The 21294-nt window shown below is 44.5% G+C and overlaps 14 non-coding genes across 14 annotated transcripts; all 14 read right to left on the bottom strand.

Moving 5' to 3' along the window:
• Positions 1-3359: 3359 nt before the first annotated feature.
• LOC141235612 (U2 spliceosomal RNA) lies at positions 3360-3550 on the bottom strand. The gene has a single exon (XR_012301382.1). It is a non-coding gene; the product is annotated as a U2 spliceosomal RNA (small nuclear RNA).
• A 1115-nt stretch (positions 3551-4665) lies between these two features.
• Positions 4666-4856, bottom strand: LOC141235611 (U2 spliceosomal RNA). Its single transcript, XR_012301381.1, has one exon. It is a non-coding gene; the product is annotated as a U2 spliceosomal RNA (small nuclear RNA).
• Positions 4857-5971: 1115 nt separating this feature from the next.
• Positions 5972-6162, bottom strand: LOC141235609 (U2 spliceosomal RNA). Its single transcript, XR_012301379.1, has one exon. It is a non-coding gene; the product is annotated as a U2 spliceosomal RNA (small nuclear RNA).
• Positions 6163-7277: 1115 nt separating this feature from the next.
• Positions 7278-7468, bottom strand: LOC141235608 (U2 spliceosomal RNA). The gene has a single exon (XR_012301378.1). It is a non-coding gene; the product is annotated as a U2 spliceosomal RNA (small nuclear RNA).
• A 1115-nt stretch (positions 7469-8583) lies between these two features.
• LOC141235607 (U2 spliceosomal RNA) lies at positions 8584-8774 on the bottom strand. The gene has a single exon (XR_012301377.1). It is a non-coding gene; the product is annotated as a U2 spliceosomal RNA (small nuclear RNA).
• A 1115-nt stretch (positions 8775-9889) lies between these two features.
• Positions 9890-10080, bottom strand: LOC141235606 (U2 spliceosomal RNA). The gene has a single exon (XR_012301376.1). It is a non-coding gene; the product is annotated as a U2 spliceosomal RNA (small nuclear RNA).
• Positions 10081-11195: 1115 nt separating this feature from the next.
• Positions 11196-11386, bottom strand: LOC141235605 (U2 spliceosomal RNA). Its single transcript, XR_012301375.1, has one exon. It is a non-coding gene; the product is annotated as a U2 spliceosomal RNA (small nuclear RNA).
• Positions 11387-12501: 1115 nt separating this feature from the next.
• On the bottom strand, positions 12502-12692 carry LOC141235604 (U2 spliceosomal RNA). Its single transcript, XR_012301374.1, has one exon. It is a non-coding gene; the product is annotated as a U2 spliceosomal RNA (small nuclear RNA).
• Positions 12693-13810: 1118 nt separating this feature from the next.
• LOC141235603 (U2 spliceosomal RNA) lies at positions 13811-14001 on the bottom strand. Its single transcript, XR_012301373.1, has one exon. It is a non-coding gene; the product is annotated as a U2 spliceosomal RNA (small nuclear RNA).
• A 1115-nt stretch (positions 14002-15116) lies between these two features.
• Positions 15117-15307, bottom strand: LOC141235602 (U2 spliceosomal RNA). Its single transcript, XR_012301372.1, has one exon. It is a non-coding gene; the product is annotated as a U2 spliceosomal RNA (small nuclear RNA).
• A 1115-nt stretch (positions 15308-16422) lies between these two features.
• On the bottom strand, positions 16423-16613 carry LOC141235601 (U2 spliceosomal RNA). Its single transcript, XR_012301371.1, has one exon. It is a non-coding gene; the product is annotated as a U2 spliceosomal RNA (small nuclear RNA).
• A 1115-nt stretch (positions 16614-17728) lies between these two features.
• Positions 17729-17919, bottom strand: LOC141235600 (U2 spliceosomal RNA). The gene has a single exon (XR_012301370.1). It is a non-coding gene; the product is annotated as a U2 spliceosomal RNA (small nuclear RNA).
• Positions 17920-19034: 1115 nt separating this feature from the next.
• LOC141235598 (U2 spliceosomal RNA) lies at positions 19035-19225 on the bottom strand. The gene has a single exon (XR_012301368.1). It is a non-coding gene; the product is annotated as a U2 spliceosomal RNA (small nuclear RNA).
• A 1115-nt stretch (positions 19226-20340) lies between these two features.
• On the bottom strand, positions 20341-20531 carry LOC141235597 (U2 spliceosomal RNA). The gene has a single exon (XR_012301367.1). It is a non-coding gene; the product is annotated as a U2 spliceosomal RNA (small nuclear RNA).
• Positions 20532-21294: the final 763 nt, after the last annotated feature.

Here is a 21294-nt window from a genome sequence, read left to right as displayed (position 1 = left end):
AAAAAAAAATTTTGGTTCCAAAATTGTGCTGATGTAAAGTAGACATGTGGGAAATGTTATTTATTAACTCTTTTGTGTGACATATCGCTCTGATTTCAGGGCTTAAAAATTCAAATTTTGAAAATTGCAAAATTTTCAAAATTTTCGCCAAATTTCTGTTTTTTTCACAAATAAACGCAAGTGATATCGAAGAAATTTTTCCACAATCATGAAGTACAATATGTCACGAAAAAACAATCTCAGAATCAGGGGGATCTGTTGAAGCGTTCCAGAGTAATTACCTCATAAAGTGACAGTGGTCAGAATTGTAAAAATTGGCCCGGTCATTAACGTGCAAACCACCCGCGGGGCTTAAGGGGTTAAACTGATAAGAACAGATTTTTTTTTTTTTTTTTTCCACTCAGATTACAAGTCCCATATTTACCATTTCATGCTTTGCAATGATTTCCAAATGGTATTAGGTTGTTATCCATCATTGTGGGTCATATATCCATTTTTACAATCTTATTTTATATATATACGTTTATATTATCACAATACAGTTATTCCACATTCTTTACATCACAACATTACAATACTTACCATTACGATTTAAGGCAACATTCCTCTCTTCAGGCCATATGCTGCCAAGGCATTCAAAAGCCTTCCATCCAGAAACCGACCATCCCAAGCTTCTTCTACCTCTTTAGCCAACGACTGAGGTATTCTGTAAGTTGAAAAAAAACGATGCATATCGCTATAAATGTTATTCCACACTTTGCGCCTTAGACTAGCCTGACTCCCCCCTTCACAACTCTTTAGCATTTTCAACACTTCTTGTCTCTCCTCCATCTCCCTCATATTTTTTTCTGAAACATCCTTTGCTTTACTAGAGTCCTTCCCAGATGACAAAACTCCTTCAATTTCTTCTCTGGCTTCACATGCGACATCCTCTCTTTCTTCTTCACTAGTTTCTTCACCCTCCTCCTCCTCTTCCATATTACTTACAGCACCTTCCTTTTCATCCTGACTGGAGGACTCACTTTCCTCCTGATCTTCTGACTCCCTATCCACCTCCACTTCTTCTTCCAAGCTAGTATTTTCAATCTCAACGTCTGTGATATCACTCTCAGTATCTTCTTCCATATGATCACCTTCTTTTCTTATATCTCTTATTTGTTCCTCCTTCTTTTGAGATATGTTCTCTTCCGTTTCATCATGGGGGGCAGCTTCAGACTCTTCTTCTTTTCCATCTTCCTTGTCAACTGACTTCTCCTCCCTTTTATTGACAGGACAGCAATCATATAAATGACCACTGCCACCACATAGATTACATTTCTTACTTTTTTCACAATTCTCTGCCTTATGTCCCACTTCTTCACACTTGGCACACCACTGTAATGTACAGGAATCCTTTTCATGGCCATACTGTTTACAACGCCTACAAAACTTCGGCATACCTGTAAAGAACATATCTCCATTAACTGTCCCGATTTTGAATCTACTTGGTGGGAGTACCACAACACCATCCGAACTTTCCTTGAACTTGACCAGGAACCTCCACCTCGTGGTCCAAAAACCATATCGGTTAAACATTTTGCCAGCAGAACTCACTTTCTCACAGTACCGGGATAAAAAGGTCATGATCTCTTCTTCCAATATGAAAGGACTATACATCCTTATTACTATTAGCCTTTCCTTCCTAGGAAAATGCGACACAAAAAAAACACCTTCAAGTATCGAATCTTCCTTCACTAGATCCATTCTCTTCCAAAAGTCAGAAAAGATATCTTCTGAACAAAAAATAACATCATATATCCCTCTCTTCGGGAACTCCAACATAGACAAAACTTGTTCCATTTGAACTTCCAATAGTCCAAACAAAATCTTCTCTACCAAAAAAAACAAGCCAGACTTCTTCTTCTCTGGATCCAAAAAAATAAACCGCACTGCATTCTTCAATCTTGCAAAAACTGGGACCTCTTCACAGGTCAGCATATTTGGGCTTCTCCCGTCCATATCTTCACACCAAACGTGGCAAAAATCCTCCTCGCCTACTTAAAAAAAGCAGGCAGGCTGATCGCCCCTCGTTGCCCCGGGACTAATCCGGCTCCCCAAAAGCAGCAAGGGGATGAAGCCGCATTGCTACATGCAGCGATCCCCCGAGGCCAAGGAGCCGGGTACCCAAGGCACCTCTCAGCCAAGACCAAGGCAGCAACCGGTAGATCACTGCACTTGATCTTAGCCAAAAGGCCGAGAAGCGATAACCAGAATTGGTTTCAAACTACGGAGCCACCCAAGGATCCTGAAAAGTCCATTTGTGGAGATGAGCTCCTGGACTCCCCTTAAGAAGACATGTTGTCAACCTCTAGATCCCTTACATGCCTGCACTTTTCGGCTTGCTGCTGCTGCAATCCACGCGTTTTAGATCTGCATAACTCCACCTCTTTAAACACAGCACCTTCACCCCCTGCTGTTCCCACCCGCCTCAACACCGTTGGAAGGGAGGAGAACCAATTAAGGCGGGGGGTGGGGTGGAACGAGCAGCTGTCTACCCTTAGCAGGAGGGCTCCTGATTACATACCTCTCCTGCTGCTGCTGCTGCTGGCTGTCCAGCAGCAGACTGAAGGTGGCTGCTGCTGTGCACAGGTATATAAAGGCTCAGAGCCTATTATGACACGCGCAGCCAGCGTTCCATTGCCACATTCCATCTACTGCAGGCAGGATACCTGGCTGGCTGAATGTCGCTGAGAAGCTCACAGAGACCGCCATAAGCAACAGTTTAACAGAATGCCACAGACTAATCAACCAAACTTTTTGGGTTGGGTTCTCTTTTATAGTCTGCAGGCATTAAATGAAAGAAGTCAGTGTTCCAGCAGAAGGAGACAACGTTTCAGAAAAGGCATTGTAGCAAACCAAAAAAGAAATTTTAAGCACAGCAGAGCAACCAGCGCACATACCTGCTAGCTCAGGTGAGTTTAAAAGGCTGCTGTTGATAACAAGGGCATTTGCTAAATAGATGGTGTGTGTGCAACAATATACTGAAAGGTCAATTATATTGTGCAGCTTATCTCACCACCTGTAGTTATTTAGGTGAAAGCTCCAAAATGCTTGCCTAATATGTCTGTTTATCCAAAAGGAAGTAAAAAGGGAGAGCTAGAAAGATAGCATTGCATCACATTACATGGCAATGCAATGCACAGTTGCTGAAGTTGAACCAAAATGAGCTTGTAATCTGGCTTCTGCAACTTTGAACATGAAAAATCCAATGAGGAGAAGAAAAGCAAAGCCAAAGAGTCCATCCCAAAATCCGACAAACAAGCAAAATGAACAAAAAACATTGAATTCAATTCTTTCTGATTTTAGAAACTGCATTAAAGAAGGGGTGCACCGGTCCTGGAGATACTGCAATACCAGGTCAATGCGTGGAGTGGACAGAGCAAGCTCTTTTTCCATCTCCCTGTTCTAAAAATCCATTTAATATATGGTCCCCAGATAGGGGACGTATCAGATATTAAACTGATAAGAACAGATACTACACTTGATCTTAGCCAAAAGGCCGAGAAGCGATAACCAGAATTGGTTTCAAACTACGGAGCCACCCAAGGATCCTGAAAAGTCCATTTGTGGAGATGAGCTCCTGGACTCCCGTTAAGAAGACATGTTGTCAACCTCTAGATCCCTTACATGCCTGCACTTTTCGGCTTGCTGCTGCTGCAATCCACGCGTTTTAGATCTGCATAACTCCACCTCTTTAAACACAGCACCTTCACCCCCTGCTGTTCCCACCCGCCTCAACACCGTTGGAAGGGAGGAGAACCAATTAAGGCGGGGGGTGGGGTGGAACGAGCAGCTGTCTACCCTTAGCAGGAGGGCTCCTGATTACATACCTCTCCTGCTGCTGCTGCTGCTGGCTGTCCAGCAGCAGACTGAAGGTGGCTGCTGCTGTGCACAGGTATATAAAGGCTCAGAGCCTATTATGACACGCGCAGCCAGCGTTCCATTGCCACATTCCATCTACTGCAGGCAGGATACCTGGCTGGCTGAATGTCGCTGAGAAGCTCACAGAGACCGCCATAAGCAACAGTTTAACAGAATGCCACAGACTAATCAACCAAACTTTTTGGGTTGGGTTCTCTTTTATAGTCTGCAGGCATTAAATGAAAGAAGTCAGTGTTCCAGCAGAAGGAGACAACGTTTCAGAAAAGGCATTGTAGCAAACCAAAAAAGAAATTTTAAGCGCAGCAGAGTAACCAGCGCACATACCTGTTAGCTCAGGTGAGTTTAAAAGGCTGCTGTTGATAACAAGGGCATTTGCTAAATAGATGGTGTGTGTGCAACAATATACTGAAAGGTCAATTATATTGTGCAGCTTATCTCACCACCTGTAGTTATTTAGGTGAAAGCTCCAAAATGCTTGCCTAATATGTCTGTTTATCCAAAAGGAAGTAAAAAGGGAGAGCTAGAAAGATAGCATTGCATCACATTACATGGCAATGCAATGCACAGTTGCTGAAGTTGAACCAAAATGAGCTTGTAATCTGGCTTCTGCAACTTTGAACATGAAAAATCCAATGAGGAGAAGAAAAGCGAAGCCAAAGAGTCCATCCCAAAATCCGACAAACAAGCAAAATGAACAAAAAACATTGAATTCAATTCTTTCTGATTTTAGAAACTGCATTAAAGAAGGGGTGCACCGGTCCTGGAGATACTGCAATACCAGGTCAATGCGTGGAGTGGACAGAGCAAGCTCTTTTTCCATCTCCCTGTTCTAAAAATCCATTTAATATATGGTCCCCAGATAGGGGACGTATCAGATATTAAACTGATAAGAACAGATACTACACTTGATCTTAGCCAAAAGGCCGAGAAGCGATAACCAGAATTGGTTTCAAACTACGGAGCCACCCAAGGATCCTGAAAAGTCCATTTGTGGAGATGAGCTCCTGGACTCCCGTTAAGAAGACATGTTGTCAACCTCTAGATCCCTTACATGCCTGCACTTTTCGGCTTGCTGCTGCTGCAATCCACGCGTTTTAGATCTGCATAACTCCACCTCTTTAAACACAGCACCTTCACCCCCTGCTGTTCCCACCCGCCTCAACACCGTTGAAAGGGAGGAGAACCAATTAAGGCGGGGGGTGGGGTGGAACGAGCAGCTGTCTACCCTTAGCAGGAGGGCTCCTGATTACATACCTCTCCTGCTGCTGCTGCTGCTGGCTGTCCAGCAGCAGACTGAAGGTGGCTGCTGCTGTGCACAGGTATATAAAGGCTCAGAGCCTATTATGACACGCGCAGCCAGCGTTCCATTGCCACATTCCATCTACTGCAGGCAGGATACCTGGCTGGCTGAATGTCGCTGAGAAGCTCACAGAGACCGCCATAAGCAACAGTTTAACAGAATGCCACAGACTAATCAACCAAACTTTTTGGGTTGGGTTCTCTTTTATAGTCTGCAGGCATTAAATGAAAGAAGTCAGTGTTCCAGCAGAAGGAGACAACGTTTCAGAAAAGGCATTGTAGCAAACCAAAAAAGAAATTTTAAGCGCAGCAGAGTAACCAGCGCACATACCTGTTAGCTCAGGTGAGTTTAAAAGGCTGCTGTTGATAACAAGGGCATTTGCTAAATAGATGGTGTGTGTGCAACAATATACTGAAAGGTCAATTATATTGTGCAGCTTATCTCACCACCTGTAGTTATTTAGGTGAAAGCTCCAAAATGCTTGCCTAATATGTCTGTTTATCCAAAAGGAAGTAAAAAGGGAGAGCTAGAAAGATAGCATTGCATCACATTACATGGCAATGCAATGCACAGTTGCTGAAGTTGAACCAAAATGAGCTTGTAATCTGGCTTCTGCAACTTTGAACATGAAAAATCCAATGAGGAGAAGAAAAGCAAAGCCAAAGAGTCCATCCCAAAATCTGACAAACAAGCAAAATGAACAAAAAACATTGAATTCAATTCTTTCTGATTTTAGAAACTGCATTAAAGAAGGGGTGCACCGGTCCTGGAGATACTGCAATACCAGGTCAATGCGTGGAGTGGACAGAGCAAGCTCTTTTTCCATCTCCCTGTTCTAAAAATCCATTTAATATATGGTCCCCAGATAGGGGACGTATCAGATATTAAACTGATAAGAACAGATACTACACTTGATCTTAGCCAAAAGGCCGAGAAGCGATAACCAGAATTGGTTTCAAACTACGGAGCCACCCAAGGATCCTGAAAAGTCCATTTGTGGAGATGAGCTCCTGGACTCCCGTTAAGAAGACATGTTGTCAACCTCTAGATCCCTTACATGCCTGCACTTTTCGGCTTGCTGCTGCTGCAATCCACGCGTTTTAGATCTGCATAACTCCACCTCTTTAAACACAGCACCTTCACCCCCTGCTGTTCCCACCCGCCTCAACACCGTTGGAAGGGAGGAGAACCAATTAAGGCGGGGGGTGGGGTGGAACGAGCAGCTGTCTACCCTTAGCAGGAGGGCTCCTGATTACATACCTCTCCTGCTGCTGCTGCTGCTGGCTGTCCAGCAGCAGACTGAAGGTGGCTGCTGCTGTGCACAGGTATATAAAGGCTCAGAGCCTATTATGACACGCGCAGCCAGCGTTCCATTGCCACATTCCATCTACTGCAGGCAGGATACCTGGCTGGCTGAATGTCGCTGAGAAGCTCACAGAGACCGCCATAAGCAACAGTTTAACAGAATGCCACAGACTAATCAACCAAACTTTTTGGGTTGGGTTCTCTTTTATAGTCTGCAGGCATTAAATGAAAGAAGTCAGTGTTCCAGCAGAAGGAGACAACGTTTCAGAAAAGGCATTGTAGCAAACCAAAAAAGAAATTTTAAGCGCAGCAGAGTAACCAGCGCACATACCTGTTAGCTCAGGTGAGTTTAAAAGGCTGCTGTTGATAACAAGGGCATTTGCTAAATAGATGGTGTGTGTGCAACAATATACTGAAAGGTCAATTATATTGTGCAGCTTATCTCACCACCTGTAGTTATTTAGGTGAAAGCTCCAAAATGCTTGCCTAATATGTCTGTTTATCCAAAAGGAAGTAAAAAGGGAGAGCTAGAAAGATAGCATTGCATCACATTACATGGCAATGCAATGCACAGTTGCTGAAGTTGAACCAAAATGAGCTTGTAATCTGGCTTCTGCAACTTTGAACATGAAAAATCCAATGAGGAGAAGAAAAGCAAAGCCAAAGAGTCCATCCCAAAATCCGACAAACAAGCAAAATGAACAAAAAACATTGAATTCAATTCTTTCTGATTTTAGAAACTGCATTAAAGAAGGGGTGCACCGGTCCTGGAGATACTGCAATACCAGGTCAATGCGTGGAGTGGACAGAGCAAGCTCTTTTTCCATCTCCCTGTTCTAAAAATCCATTTAATATATGGTCCCCAGATAGGGGACGTATCAGATATTAAACTGATAAGAACAGATACTACACTTGATCTTAGCCAAAAGGCCGAGAAGCGATAACCAGAATTGGTTTCAAACTACGGAGCCACCCAAGGATCCTGAAAAGTCCATTTGTGGAGATGAGCTCCTGGACTCCCGTTAAGAAGACATGTTGTCAACCTCTAGATCCCTTACATGCCTGCACTTTTCGGCTTGCTGCTGCTGCAATCCACGCGTTTTAGATCTGCATAACTCCACCTCTTTAAACACAGCACCTTCACCCCCTGCTGTTCCCACCCGCCTCAACACCATTGGAAGGGAGGAGAACCAATTAAGGCGGGGGGTGGGGTGGAACGAGCAGCTGTCTACCCTTAGCAGGAGGGCTCCTGATTACATACCTCTCCTGCTGCTGCTGCTGCTGGCTGTCCAGCAGCAGACTGAAGGTGGCTGCTGCTGTGCACAGGTATATAAAGGCTCAGAGCCTATTATGACACGCGCAGCCAGCGTTCCATTGCCACATTCCATCTACTGCAGGCAGGATACCTGGCTGGCTGAATGTCGCTGAGAAGCTCACAGAGACCGCCATAAGCAACAGTTTAACAGAATGCCACAGACTAATCAACCAAACTTTTTGGGTTGGGTTCTCTTTTATAGTCTGCAGGCATTAAATGAAAGAAGTCAGTGTTCCAGCAGAAGGAGACAACGTTTCAGAAAAGGCATTGTAGCAAACCAAAAAAGAAATTTTAAGCGCAGCAGAGTAACCAGCGCACATACCTGTTAGCTCAGGTGAGTTTAAAAGGCTGCTGTTGATAACAAGGGCATTTGCTAAATAGATGGTGTGTGTGCAACAATATACTGAAAGGTCAATTATATTGTGCAGCTTATCTCACCACCTGTAGTTATTTAGGTGAAAGCTCCAAAATGCTTGCCTAATATGTCTGTTTATCCAAAAGGAAGTAAAAAGGGAGAGCTAGAAAGATAGCATTGCATCACATTACATGGCAATGCAATGCACAGTTGCTGAAGTTGAATCAAAATGAGCTTGTAATCTGGCTTCTGCAACTTTGAACATGAAAAATCCAATGAGGAGAAGAAAAGCAAAGCCAAAGAGTCCATCCCAAAATCCGACAAACAAGCAAAATGAACAAAAAACATTGAATTCAATTCTTTCTGATTTTAGAAATTGCATTAAAGAAGGGGTGCACCGGTCCTGGAGATACTGCAATACCAGGTCAATGCGTGGAGTGGACAGAGCAAGCTCTTTTTCCATCTCCCTGTTCTAAAAATCCATTTAATATATGGTCCCCAGATAGGGGACGTATCAGATATTAAACTGATAAGAACAGATACTACACTTGATCTTAGCCAAAAGGCCGAGAAGCGATAACCAGAATTGGTTTCAAACTACGGAGCCACCCAAGGATCCTGAAAAGTCCATTTGTGGAGATGAGCTCCTGGACTCCCGTTAAGAAGACATGTTGTCAACCTCTAGATCCCTTACATGCCTGCACTTTTCGGCTTGCTGCTGCTGCAATCCACGCGTTTTAGATCTGCATAACTCCACCTCTTTAAACACAGCACCTTCACCCCCTGCTGTTCCCACCCGCCTCAACACCGTTGGAAGGGAGGAGAACCAATTAAGGTGGGGGGTGGGGTGGAACGAGCAGCTGTCTACCCTTAGCAGGAGGGCTCCTGATTACATACCTCTCCTGCTGCTGCTGCTGCTGGCTGTCCAGCAGCAGACTGAAGGTGGCTGCTGCTGTGCACAGGTATATAAAGGCTCAGAGCCTATTATGACACGCGCAGCCAGCGTTCCATTGCCACATTCCATCTACTGCAGGCAGGATACCTGGCTGGCTGAATGTCGCTGAGAAGCTCACAGAGACCGCCATAAGCAACAGTTTAACAGAATGCCACAGACTAATCAACCAAACTTTTTGGGTTGGGTTCTCTTTTATAGTCTGCAGGCATTAAATGAAAGAAGTCAGTGTTCCAGCAGAAGGAGACAACGTTTCAGAAAAGGCATTGTAGCAAACCAAAAAAGAAATTTTAAGCGCAGCAGAGTAACCAGCGCACATACCTGTTAGCTCAGGTGAGTTTAAAAGGCTGCTGTTGATAACAAGGGCATTTGCTAAATAGATGGTGTGTGTGCAACAATATACTGAAAGGTCAATTATATTGTGCAGCTTATCTCACCACCTGTAGTTATTTAGGTGAAAGCTCCAAAATGCTTGCCTAATATGTCTGTTTATCCAAAAGGAAGTAAAAAGGGAGAGCTAGAAAGATAGCATTGCATCACATTACATGGCAATGCAATGCACAGTTGCTGAAGTTGAACCAAAATGAGCTTGTAATCTGGCTTCTGCAACTTTGAACATGAAAAATCCAATGAGGAGAAGAAAAGCAAAGCCAAAGAGTCCATCCCAAAATCCGACAAACAAGCAAAATGAACAAAAAACATTGAATTCAATTCTTTCTGATTTTAGAAACTGCATTAAAGAAGGGGTGCACCGGTCCTGGAGATACTGCAATACCAGGTCAATGCGTGGAGTGGACAGAGCAAGCTCTTTTTCCATCTCCCTGTTCTAAAAATCCATTTAATATATGGTCCCCAGATAGGGGACGTATCAGATATTAAACTGATAAGAACAGATACTACACTTGATCTTAGCCAAAAGGCCGAGAAGCGATAACCAGAATTGGTTTCAAACTACGGAGCCACCCAAGGATCCTGAAAAGTCCATTTGTGGAGATGAGCTCCTGGACTCCCGTTAAGAAGACATGTTGTCAACCTCTAGATCCCTTACATGCCTGCACTTTTCGGCTTGCTGCTGCTGCAATCCACGCGTTTTAGATCTGCATAACTCCACCTCTTTAAACACAGCACCTTCACCCCCTGCTGTTCCCACCCGCCTCAACACCGTTGGAATGGAGGAGAACCAATTAAGGCGGGGGGTGGGGTGGAACGAGCAGCTGTCTACCCTTAGCAGGAGGGCTCCTGATTACATACCTCTCCTGCTGCTGCTGCTGCTGGCTGTCCAGCAGCAGACTGAAGGTGGCTGCTGCTGTGCACAGGTATATAAAGGCTCAGAGCCTATTATGACACGCGCAGCCAGCGTTCCATTGCCACATTCCATCTACTGCAGGCAGGATACCTGGCTGGCTGAATGTCGCTGAGAAGCTCACAGAGACCGCCATAAGCAACAGTTTAACAGAATGCCACAGACTAATCAACCAAACTTTTTGGGTTGGGTTCTCTTTTATAGTCTGCAGGCATTAAATGAAAGAAGTCAGTGTTCCAGCAGAAGGAGACAACGTTTCAGAAAAGGCATTGTAGCAAACCAAAAAAGAAATTTTAAGCGCAGCAGAGTAACCAGCGCACATACCTGTTAGCTCAGGTGAGTTTAAAAGGCTGCTGTTGATAACAAGGGCATTTGCTAAATAGATGGTGTGTGTGCAACAATATACTGAAAGGTCAATTATATTGTGCAGCTTATCTCACCACCTGTAGTTATTTAGGTGAAAGCTCCAAAATGCTTGCCTAATATGTCTGTTTATCCAAAAGGAAGTAAAAAGGGAGAGCTAGAAAGATAGCATTGCATCACATTACATGGCAATGCAATGCACAGTTGCTGAAGTTGAACCAAAATGAGCTTGTAATCTGGCTTCTGCAACTTTGAACATGAAAAATCCAATGAGGAGAAGAAAAGCAAAGCCAAAGAGTCCATCCCAAAATCCGACAAACAAGTAAAATGAACAAAAAACATTGAATTCAATTCTTTCTGATTTTAGAAACTGCATTAAAGAAGGGGTGCACCGGTCCTGGAGATACTGCAATACCAGGTCAATGCGTGGAGTGGACAGAGCAAGCTCTTTTTCCATCTCCCTGTTCTAAAAATCCATTTAATATATGGTCCCCAGATAGGGGACGTATCAGATATTAAACTGATAAGAACAGATACTACACTTGATCTTAGCCAAAAGGCCGAGAAGCGATAACCAGAATTGGTTTCAAACTACGGAGCCACCCAAGGATCCTGAAAAGTCCATTTGTGGAGATGAGCTCCTGGACTCCCGTTAAGAAGACATGTTGTCAACCTCTAGATCCCTTACATGCCTGCACTTTTCGGCTTGCTGCTGCTTCAATCCACGCGTTTTAGATCTGCATAACTCCACCTCTTTAAACACAGCACCTTCACCCCCTGCTGTTCCCACCCGCCTCAACACCGTTGGAAGGGAGGAGAACCAATTAAGGCGGGGGGTGGGGTGGAACGAGCAGCTGTCTACCCTTAGCAGGAGGGCTCCTGATTACATACCTCTCCTGCTGCTGCTGCTGCTGGCTGTCCAGCAGCAGACTGAAGGTGGCTGCTGCTGTGCACAGGTATATAAAGGCTCAGAGCCTATTATGACACGCGCAGCCAGCGTTCCATTGCCACATTCCATCTACTGCAGGCAGGATACCTGGCTGGCTGAATGTCGCTGAGAAGCTCACAGAGACCGCCATAAGCAACAGTTTAACAGAATGCCACAGACTAATCAACCAAACTTTTTGGGTTGGGTTCTCTTTTATAGTCTGCAGGCATTAAATGAAAGAAGTCAGTGTTCCAGCAGAAGGAGACAACGTTTCAGAAAAGGCATTGTAGCAAACCAAAAAAGAAATTTTAAGCGCAGCAGAGTAACCAGCGCACATACCTGTTAGCTCAGGTGAGTTTAAAAGGCTGCTGTTGATAACAAGGGCATTTGCTAAATAGATGGTGTGTGTGCAACAATATACTGAAAGGTCAATTATATTGTGCAGCTTATCTCACCACCTGTAGTTATTTAGGTGAAAGCTCCAAAATGCTTGCCTAATATGTCTGTTTATCCAAAAGGAAGTAAAAAGGGAGAGCTAGAAAGACAGCATTGCATCACATTACATGGCAATGCAATGCACAGTTGCTGAAGTTGAACCAAAATGAGCTTGTAATCTGGCTTCTGCAACTTTGAACATGAAAAATCCAATGAGGAGAAGAAAAGCAAAGCCAAAGAGTCCATCCCAAAATCTGACAAACAAGCAAAATGAACAAAAAACATTGAATTCAATTCTTTCTGATTTTAGAAACTGCATTAAAGAAGGGGTGCACCGGTCCTGGAGATACTGCAATACCAGGTCAATGCGTGGAGTGGACAGAGCAAGCTCTTTTTCCATCTCCCTGTTCTAAAAATCCATTTAATATATGGTCCCCAGATAGGGGACGTATCAGATATTAAACTGATAAGAACAGATACTACACTTGATCTTAGCCAAAAGGCCGAGAAGCGATAACCAGAATTGGTTTCAAACTACGGAGCCACCCAAGGATCCTGAAAAGTCCATTTGTGGAGATGAGCTCCTGGACTCCCGTTAAGAAGACATGTTGTCAACCTCTAGATCCCTTACATGCCTGCACTTTTCGGCTTGCTGCTGCTGCAATCCACGCGTTTTAGATCTGCATAACTCCACCTCTTTAAACACAGCACCTTCACCCCCTGCTGTTCCCACCCGCCTCAACACCGTTGGAAGGGAGGAGAACCAATTAAGGCGGGGGGTGGGGTGGAACGAGCAGCTGTCTACCCTTAGCAGGAGGGCTCCTGATTACATACCTCTCCTGCTGCTGCTGCTGCTGCTGGCTGTCCAGCAGCAGACTGAAGGTGGCTGCTGCTGTGCACAGGTATATAAAGGCTCAGAGCCTATTATGACACGCGCAGCCAGCGTTCCATTGCCACATTCCATCTACTGCAGGCAGGATACCTGGCTGGCTGAATGTCGCTGAGAAGCTCACAGAGACCGCCATAAGCAACAGTTTAACAGAATGCCACAGACTAATCAACCAAACTTTTTGGGTTGGGTTCTCTTTTATAGTCTGCAGGCATTAAATGAAAGAAGTCAGTGTTCCAGCAGAAGGAGACAACGTTTCAGAAAAGGCATTGTAGCAAACCAAAAAAGAAATTTTAAGCGCAGCAGAGTAACCAGCGCACATACCTGTTAGCTCAGGTGAGTTTAAAAGGCTGCTGTTGATAACAAGGGCATTTGCTAAATAGATGGTGTGTGTGCAACAATATACTGAAAGGTCAATTATATTGTGCAGCTTATCTCACCACCTGTAGTTATTTAGGTGAAAGCTCCAAAATGCTTGCCTAATATGTCTGTTTATCCAAAAGGAAGTAAAAAGGGAGAGCTAGAAAGATAGCATTGCATCACATTACATGGCAATGCAATGCACAGTTGCTGAAGTTGAACCAAAATGAGCTTGTAATCTGGCTTCTGCAACTTTGAACATGAAAAATCCAATGAGGAGAAGAAAAGCAAAGCCAAAGAGTCCATCCCAAAATCCGACAAACAAGCAAAATGAACAAAAAACATTGAATTCAATTCTTTCTGATTTTAGAAACTGCATTAAAGAAGGGGTGCACCGGTCCTGGAGATACTGCAATACCAGGTCAATGCGTGGAGTGGACAGAGCAAGCTCTTTTTCCATCTCCCTGTTCTAAAAATCCATTTAATATATGGTCCCCAGATAGGGGACGTATCAGATATTAAACTGATAAGAACAGATACTACACTTGATCTTAGCCAAAAGGCCGAGAAGCGATAACCAGAATTGGTTTCAAACTACGGAGCCACCCAAGGATCCTGAAAAGTCCATTTGTGGAGATGAGCTCCTGGCCTCCCGTTAAGAAGACATGTTGTCAACCTCTAGATCCCTTACATGCCTGCACTTTTCGGCTTGCTGCTGCTGCAATCCACGCGTTTTAGATCTGCATAACTCCACCTCTTTAAACACAGCACCTTCACCCCCTGCTGTTCCCACCCGCCTCAACACCATTGGAAGGGAGGAGAACCAATTAAGGCGGGGGGTGGGGTGGAACGAGCAGCTGTCTACCCTTAGCAGGAGGGCTCCTGATTACATACCTCTCCTGCTGCTGCTGCTGCTGGCTGTCCAGCAGCAGACTGAAGGTGGCTGCTGCTGTGCACAGGTATATAAAGGCTCAGAGCCTATTATGACACGCGCAGCCAGCGTTCCATTGCCACATTCCATCTACTGCAGGCAGGATACCTGGCTGGCTGAATGTCGCTGAGAAGCTCACAGAGACCGCCATAAGCAACAGTTTAACAGAATGCCACAGACTAATCAACCAAACTTTTTGGGTTGGGTTCTCTTTTATAGTCTGCAGGCATTAAATGAAAGAAGTCAGTGTTCCAGCAGAAGGAGACAACGTTTCAGAAAAGGCATTGTAGCAAACCAAAAAAGAAATTTTAAGCGCAGCAGAGTAACCAGCGCACATACCTGTTAGCTCAGGTGAGTTTAAAAGGCTGCTGTTGATAACAAGGGCATTTGCTAAATAGATGGTGTGTGTGCAACAATATACTGAAAGGTCAATTATATTGTGCAGCTTATCTCACCACCTGTAGTTATTTAGGTGAAAGCTCCAAAATGCTTGCCTAATATGTCTGTTTATCCAAAAGGAAGTAAAAAGGGAGAGCTAGAAAGATAGCATTGCATCACATTACATGGCAATGCAATGCACAGTTGCTGAAGTTGAACCAAAATGAGCTTGTAATCTGGCTTCTGCAACTTTGAACATGAAAAATCCAATGAGGAGAAGAAAAGCAAAGCCAAAGAGTCCATCCCAAAATCCGACAAACAAGCAAAATGAACAAAAAACATTGAATTCAATTCTTTCTGATTTTAGAAACTGCATTAAAGAAGGGGTGCACCGGTCCTGGAGATACTGCAATACCAGGTCAATGCGTGGAGTGGACAGAGCAAGCTCTTTTTCCATCTCCCTGTTCTAAAAATCCATTTAATATATGGTCCCCAGATAGGGGACGTATCAGATATTAAACTGATAAGAACAGATACTACACTTGATCTTAGCCAAAAGGCCGAGAAGCGATAACCAGAATTGGTTTCAAACTACGGAGCCACCCAAGGATCCTGAAAAGTCCATTTGTGGAGATGAGCTCCTGGACTCCCGTTAAGAAGACATGTTGTCAACCTCTAGATCCCTTACATGCCTGCACTTTTCGGCTTGCTGCTGCTGCAATCCACGCGTTTTAGATCTGCATAACTCCACCTCTTTAAACACAGCACCTTCATCCCCTGCTGTTCCCACCCGCCTCAACACCGTTGGAAGGGAGGAGAACCAATTAAGGCGGGGGGTGGGGTGGAACGAGCAGCTGTCTACCCTTAGCAGGAGGGCTCCTGATTACATACCTCTCCTGCTGCTGCTGCTGCTGGCTGTCCAGCAGCAGACTGAAGGTGGCTGCTGCTGTGCACAGGTATATAAAGGCTCAGAGCCTATTATGACACGCGCAGCCAGCGTTCCATTGCCACATTCCATCTACTGCAGGCAGGATACCTGGCTGGCTGAATGTCGCTGAGAAGCTCACAGAGACCGCCATAAGCAACAGTTTAACAGAATGCCACAGACTAATCAACCAAACTTTTTGGGTTGGGTTCTCTTTTATAGTCTGCAGGCATTAAATGAAAGAAGTCAGTGTTCCAGCAGAAGGAGACAACGTTTCAGAAAAGGCATTGTAGCAAACCAAAAAAGAAATTTTAAGCGCAGCAGAGTAACCAGCGCACATACCTGTTAGCTCAGGTGAGTTTAAAAGGCTGCTGTTGATAACAAGGGCATTTGCTAAATAGATGGTGTGTGTGCAACAATATACTGAAAGGTCAATTATATTGTGCAGCTTATCTCACCACCTGTAGTTATTTAGGTGAAAGCTCCAAAATGCTTGCCTAATATGTCTGTTTATCCAAAAGGAAGTAAAAAGGGAGAGCTAGAAAGATAGCATTGCATCACATTACATGGCAATGCAATGCACAGTTGCTGAAGTTGAACCAAAATGAGCTTGTAATCTGGCTTCTGCAACTTTGAACATGAAAAATCCAATGAGGAGAAGAAAAGCAAAGCCAAAGAGTCCATCCCAAAATCCGACAAACAAACAAAATGAACAAAAAACATTGAATTCAATTCTTTCTGATTTTAGAAACTGCATTAAAGAAGGGGTGCACCGGTCCTGGAGATACTGCAATACCAGGTCAATGCGTGGAGTGGACAGAGCAAGCTCTTTTTCCATCTCCCTGTTCTAAAAATCCATTTAATATATGGTCCCCAGATAGGGGACGTATCAGATATTAAACTGATAAGAACAGATACTACACTTGATCTTAGCCAAAAGGCCGAGAAGCGATAACCAGAATTGGTTTCAAACTACGGAGCCACCCAAGGATCCTGAAAAGTCCATTTGTGGAGATGAGCTCCTGGACTCCCGTTAAGAATACATGTTGTCAACCTCTAGATCCCTTACATGCCTGCACTTTTCGGCTTGCTGCTGCTGCAATCCACGCGTTTTAGATCTGCATAACTCCACCTCTTTAAACACAGCACCTTCACCCCCTGCTGTTCCCACCCGCCTCAACACCATTGGAAGGGAGGAGAACCAATTAAGGCGGGGGGTGGTGTGGAACGAGCAGCTGTCTACCCTTAGCAGGAGGGCTCCTGATTACATACCTCTCCTGCTGCTGCTGCTGCTGGCTGTCCAGCAGCAGACTGAAGGTGGCTGCTGCTGTGCACAGGTATATAAAGGCTCAGAGCCTATTATGACACGCGCAGCCAGCGTTCCATTGCCACATTCCATCTACTGCAGGCAGGATACCTGGCTGGCTGAATGTCGCTGAGAAGCTCACAGAGACCGCCATAAGCAACAGTTTAACAGAATGCCACAGACTAATCAACCAAACTTTTTGGGTTGGGTTCTCTTTTATAGTCTGCAGGCATTAAATGAAAGAAGTCAGTGTTCCAGCAGAAGGAGACAACGTTTCAGAAAAGGCATTGTAGCAAACCAAAAAAGAAATTTTAAGCGCAGCAGAGTAACCAGCGCACATACCTGTTAGCTCAGGTGAGTTTAAAAGGCTGCTGTTGATAACAAGGGCATTTGCTAAATAGATGGTGTGTGTGCAACAATATACTGAAAGGTCAATTATATTGTGCAGCTTATCTCACCACCTGTAGTTATTTAGGTGAAAGCTCCAAAATGCTTGCCTAATATGTCTGTTTATCCAAAAGGAAGTAAAAAGGGAGAGCTAGAAAGATAGCATTGCATCACATTACATGGCAATGCAATGCACAGTTGCTGAAGTTGAACCAAAATGAGCTTGTAATCTGGCTTCTGCAACTTTGAACATGAAAAATCCAATGAGGAGAAGAAAAGCAAAGCCAAAGAGTCCATCCCAAAATCCGACAAACAAGCAAAATGAACAAAAAACATTGAATTCAATTCTTTCTGATTTTAGAAACTGCATTAAAGAAGGGGTGCACCGGTCCTGGAGATACTGCAATACCAGGTCAATGCGTGGAGTGGACAGAGCAAGCTCTTTTTCCATCTCCCTGTTCTAAAAATCCATTTAATATATGGTCCCCAGATAGGGGACGTATCAGATATTAAACTGATAAGAACAGATACTACACTTGATCTTAGCCAAAAGGCCGAGAAGCGATAACCAGAATTGGTTTCAAACTACGGAGCCACCCAAGGATCCTGAAAAGTCCATTTGTGGAGATGAGCTCCTGGACTCCCGTTAAGAAGACATGTTGTCAACCTCTAGATCCCTTACATGCCTGCACTTTTCGGCTTGCTGCTGCTGCAATCCACGCGTTTTAGATCTGCATAACTCCACCTCTTTAAACACAGCACCTTCATCCCCTGCTGTTCCCACCCGCCTCAACACCGTTGGAAGGGAGGAGAACCAATTAAGGCGGGGGGTGGGGTGGAACGAGCAGCTGTCTACCCTTAGCAGGAGGGCTCCTGATTACATACCTCTCCTGCTGCTGCTGCTGCTGGCTGTCCAGCAGCAGACTGAAGGTGGCTGCTGCTGTGCACAGGTATATAAAGGCTCAGAGCCTATTATGACACGCGCAGCCAGCGTTCCATTGCCACATTCCATCTACTGCAGGCAGGATACCTGGCTGGCTGAATGTCGCTGAGAAGCTCACAGAGACCGCCATAAGCAACAGTTTAACAGAATGCCACAGACTAATCAACCAAACTTTTTGGGTTGGGTTCTCTTTTATAGTCTGCAGGCATTAAATGAAAGAAGTCAGTGTTCCAGCAGAAGGAGACAACGTTTCAGAAAAGGCATTGTAGCAAACCAAAAAAGAAATTTTAAGCGCAGCAGAGTAACCAGCGCACATACCTGTTAGCTCAGGTGAGTTTAAAAGGCTGCTGTTGATAACAAGGGCATTTGCTAAATAGATGGTGTGTGTGCAACAATATACTGAAAGGTCAATTATATTGTGCAGCTTATCTCACCACCTGTAGTTATTTAGGTGAAAGCTCCAAAATGCTTGCCTAATATGTCTGTTTATCCAAAAGGAAGTAAAAAGGGAGAGCTAGAAAGATAGCATTGCATCACATTACATGGCAATGCAATGCACAGTTGCTGAAGTTGAACCAAAATGAGCTTGTAATCTGGCTTCTGCAACTTTGAACATGAAAAATCCAATGAGGAGAAGAAAAGCAAAGCCAAAGAGTCCATCCCAAAATCCGACAAACAAACAAAATGAACAAAAAACATTGAATTCAATTCTTTCTGATTTTAGAAACTGCATTAAAGAAGGGGTGCACCGGTCCTGGAGATACTGCAATACCAGGTCAATGCGTGGAGTGGACAGAGCAAGCTCTTTTTCCATCTCCCTGTTCTAAAAATCCATTTAATATATGGTCCCCAGATAGGGGACGTATCAGATATTAAACTGATAAGAACAGATACTACACTTGATCTTAGCCAAAAGGCCGAGAAGCGATAACCAGAATTGGTTTCAAACTACGGAGCCACCCAAGGATCCTGAAAAGTCCATTTGTGGAGATGAGCTCCTGGACTCCCGTTAAGAAGACATGTTGTCAACCTCTAGATCCCTTACATGCCTGCACTTTTCGGCTTGCTGCTGCTGCAATCCACGCGTTTTAGATCTGCATAACTCCACCTCTTTAAACACAGCACCTTCACCCCCTGCTGTTCCCACCCGCCTCAACACCGTTGGAAGGGAGGAGAACCAATTAAGGCGGGGGGTGGGGTGGAACGAGCAGCTGTCTACCCTTAGCAGGAGGGCTCCTGATTACATACCTCTCCTGCTGCTGCTGCTGCTGGCTGTCCAGCAGCAGACTGAAGGTGGCTGCTGCTGTGCACAGGTATATAAAGGCTCAGAGCCTATTATGACACGCGCAGCCAGCGTTCCATTGCCACATTCCATCTACTGCAGGCAGGATACCTGGCTGGCTGAATGTCGCTGAGAAGCTCACAGAGACCGCCATAAGCAACAGTTTAACAGAATGCCACAGACTAATCAACCAAACTTTTTGGGTTGGGTTCTCTTTTATAGTCTGCAGGCATTAAATGAAAGAAGTCAGTGTTCCAGCAGAAGGAGACAACGTTTCAGAAAAGGCATTGTAGCAAACCAAAAAAGAAATTTTAAGCGCAGCAGAGTAACCAGCGCACATACCTGTTAGCTCAGGTGAGTTTAAAAGGCTGCTGTTGATAACAAGGGCATTTGCTAAATAGATGGTGTGTGTGCAACAATATACTGAAAGGTCAATTATATTGTGCAGCTTATCTCACCACCTGTAGTTATTTAGGTGAAAGCTCCAAAATGCTTGCCTAATATGTCTGTTTATCCAAAAGGAAGTAAAAAGGGAGAGCTAGAAAGATAGCATTGCATCACATTACATGGCAATGCAATGCACAGTTGCTGAAGTTGAACCAAAATGAGCTTGTAATCTGGCTTCTGCAACTTTGAACATGAAAAATCCAATGAGGAGAAGAAAAGCAAAGCCAAAGAGTCCATCCCAAAATCTGACAAACAAGCAAAATGAACAAAAAACATTGAATTCAATTCTTTCTGATTTTAGAAACTGCATTAAAGAAGGGGTGCACCGGTCCTGGAGATACTGCAATACCAGGTCAATGCGTGGAGTGGACAGAGCAAGCTCTTTTTCCATCTCCCTGTTCTAAAAATCCATTTAATATATGGTCCCCAGATAGGGGACGTATCAGATATTAAACTGATAAGAACAGATACTACACTTGATCTTAGCCAAAAGGCCGAGAAGCGATAACCAGAATTGGTTTCAAACTACGGAGCCACCCAAGGATCCTGAAAAGTCCATTTGTGGAGATGAGCTCCTGGACTCCCGTTAAGAAGACATGTTGTCAACCTCTAGATCCCTTACATGCCTGCACTTTTCGGCTTGCTGCTGCTGCAATCCACGCGTTTTAGATCTGCATAACTCCACCTCTTTAAACACAGCACCTTCACCCCCTGCTGTTCCCACCCGCCTCAACACCGTTGGACGGGAGGAGAACCAATTAAGGCGGGGGGTGGGGTGGAACGAGCAGCTGTCTACCCTTAGCAGGAGGGCTCCTGATTACATACCTCTCCTGCTGCTGCTGCTGCTGGCTGTCCAGCAGCAGACTGAAGGTGGCTGCTGCTGTGCACAGGTATATAAAGGCTCAGAGCCTATTATGACACGCGCAGCCAGCGTTCCATTGCCACATTCCATCTACTGCAGGCAGGATACCTGGCTGGCTGAATGTCGCTGAGAAGCTCACAGAGACCGCCATAAGCAACAGTTTAACAGAATGCCACAGACTAATCAACCAAACTTTTTGGGTTGGGTTCTCTTTTATAGTCTGCAGGCATTAAATGAAAGAAGTCAGTGTTCCAGCAGAAGGAGACAACGTTTCAGAAAAGGCATTGTAGCAAACCAAAAAAGAAATTTTAAGCGCAGCAGAGTAACCAGCGCACATACCTGTTAGCTCAGGTGAGTTTAAAAGGCTGCTGTTGATAACAAGGGCATTTGCTAAATAGATGGTGTGT

The sequence above is a fragment of the Phyllobates terribilis genome, unplaced genomic scaffold, assembly GCF_046119375.1.
Source record: "Phyllobates terribilis strain yellow unplaced genomic scaffold, ASM4611937v1 Scaffold_682__1_contigs__length_827410, whole genome shotgun sequence".
Taxonomy (NCBI): Eukaryota; Metazoa; Chordata; class Amphibia; order Anura; family Dendrobatidae; genus Phyllobates; species Phyllobates terribilis.
The sequence above is the reverse complement of the archived record's forward strand: the minus strand, read 5'-3'. Positions and strand labels throughout refer to the sequence as shown.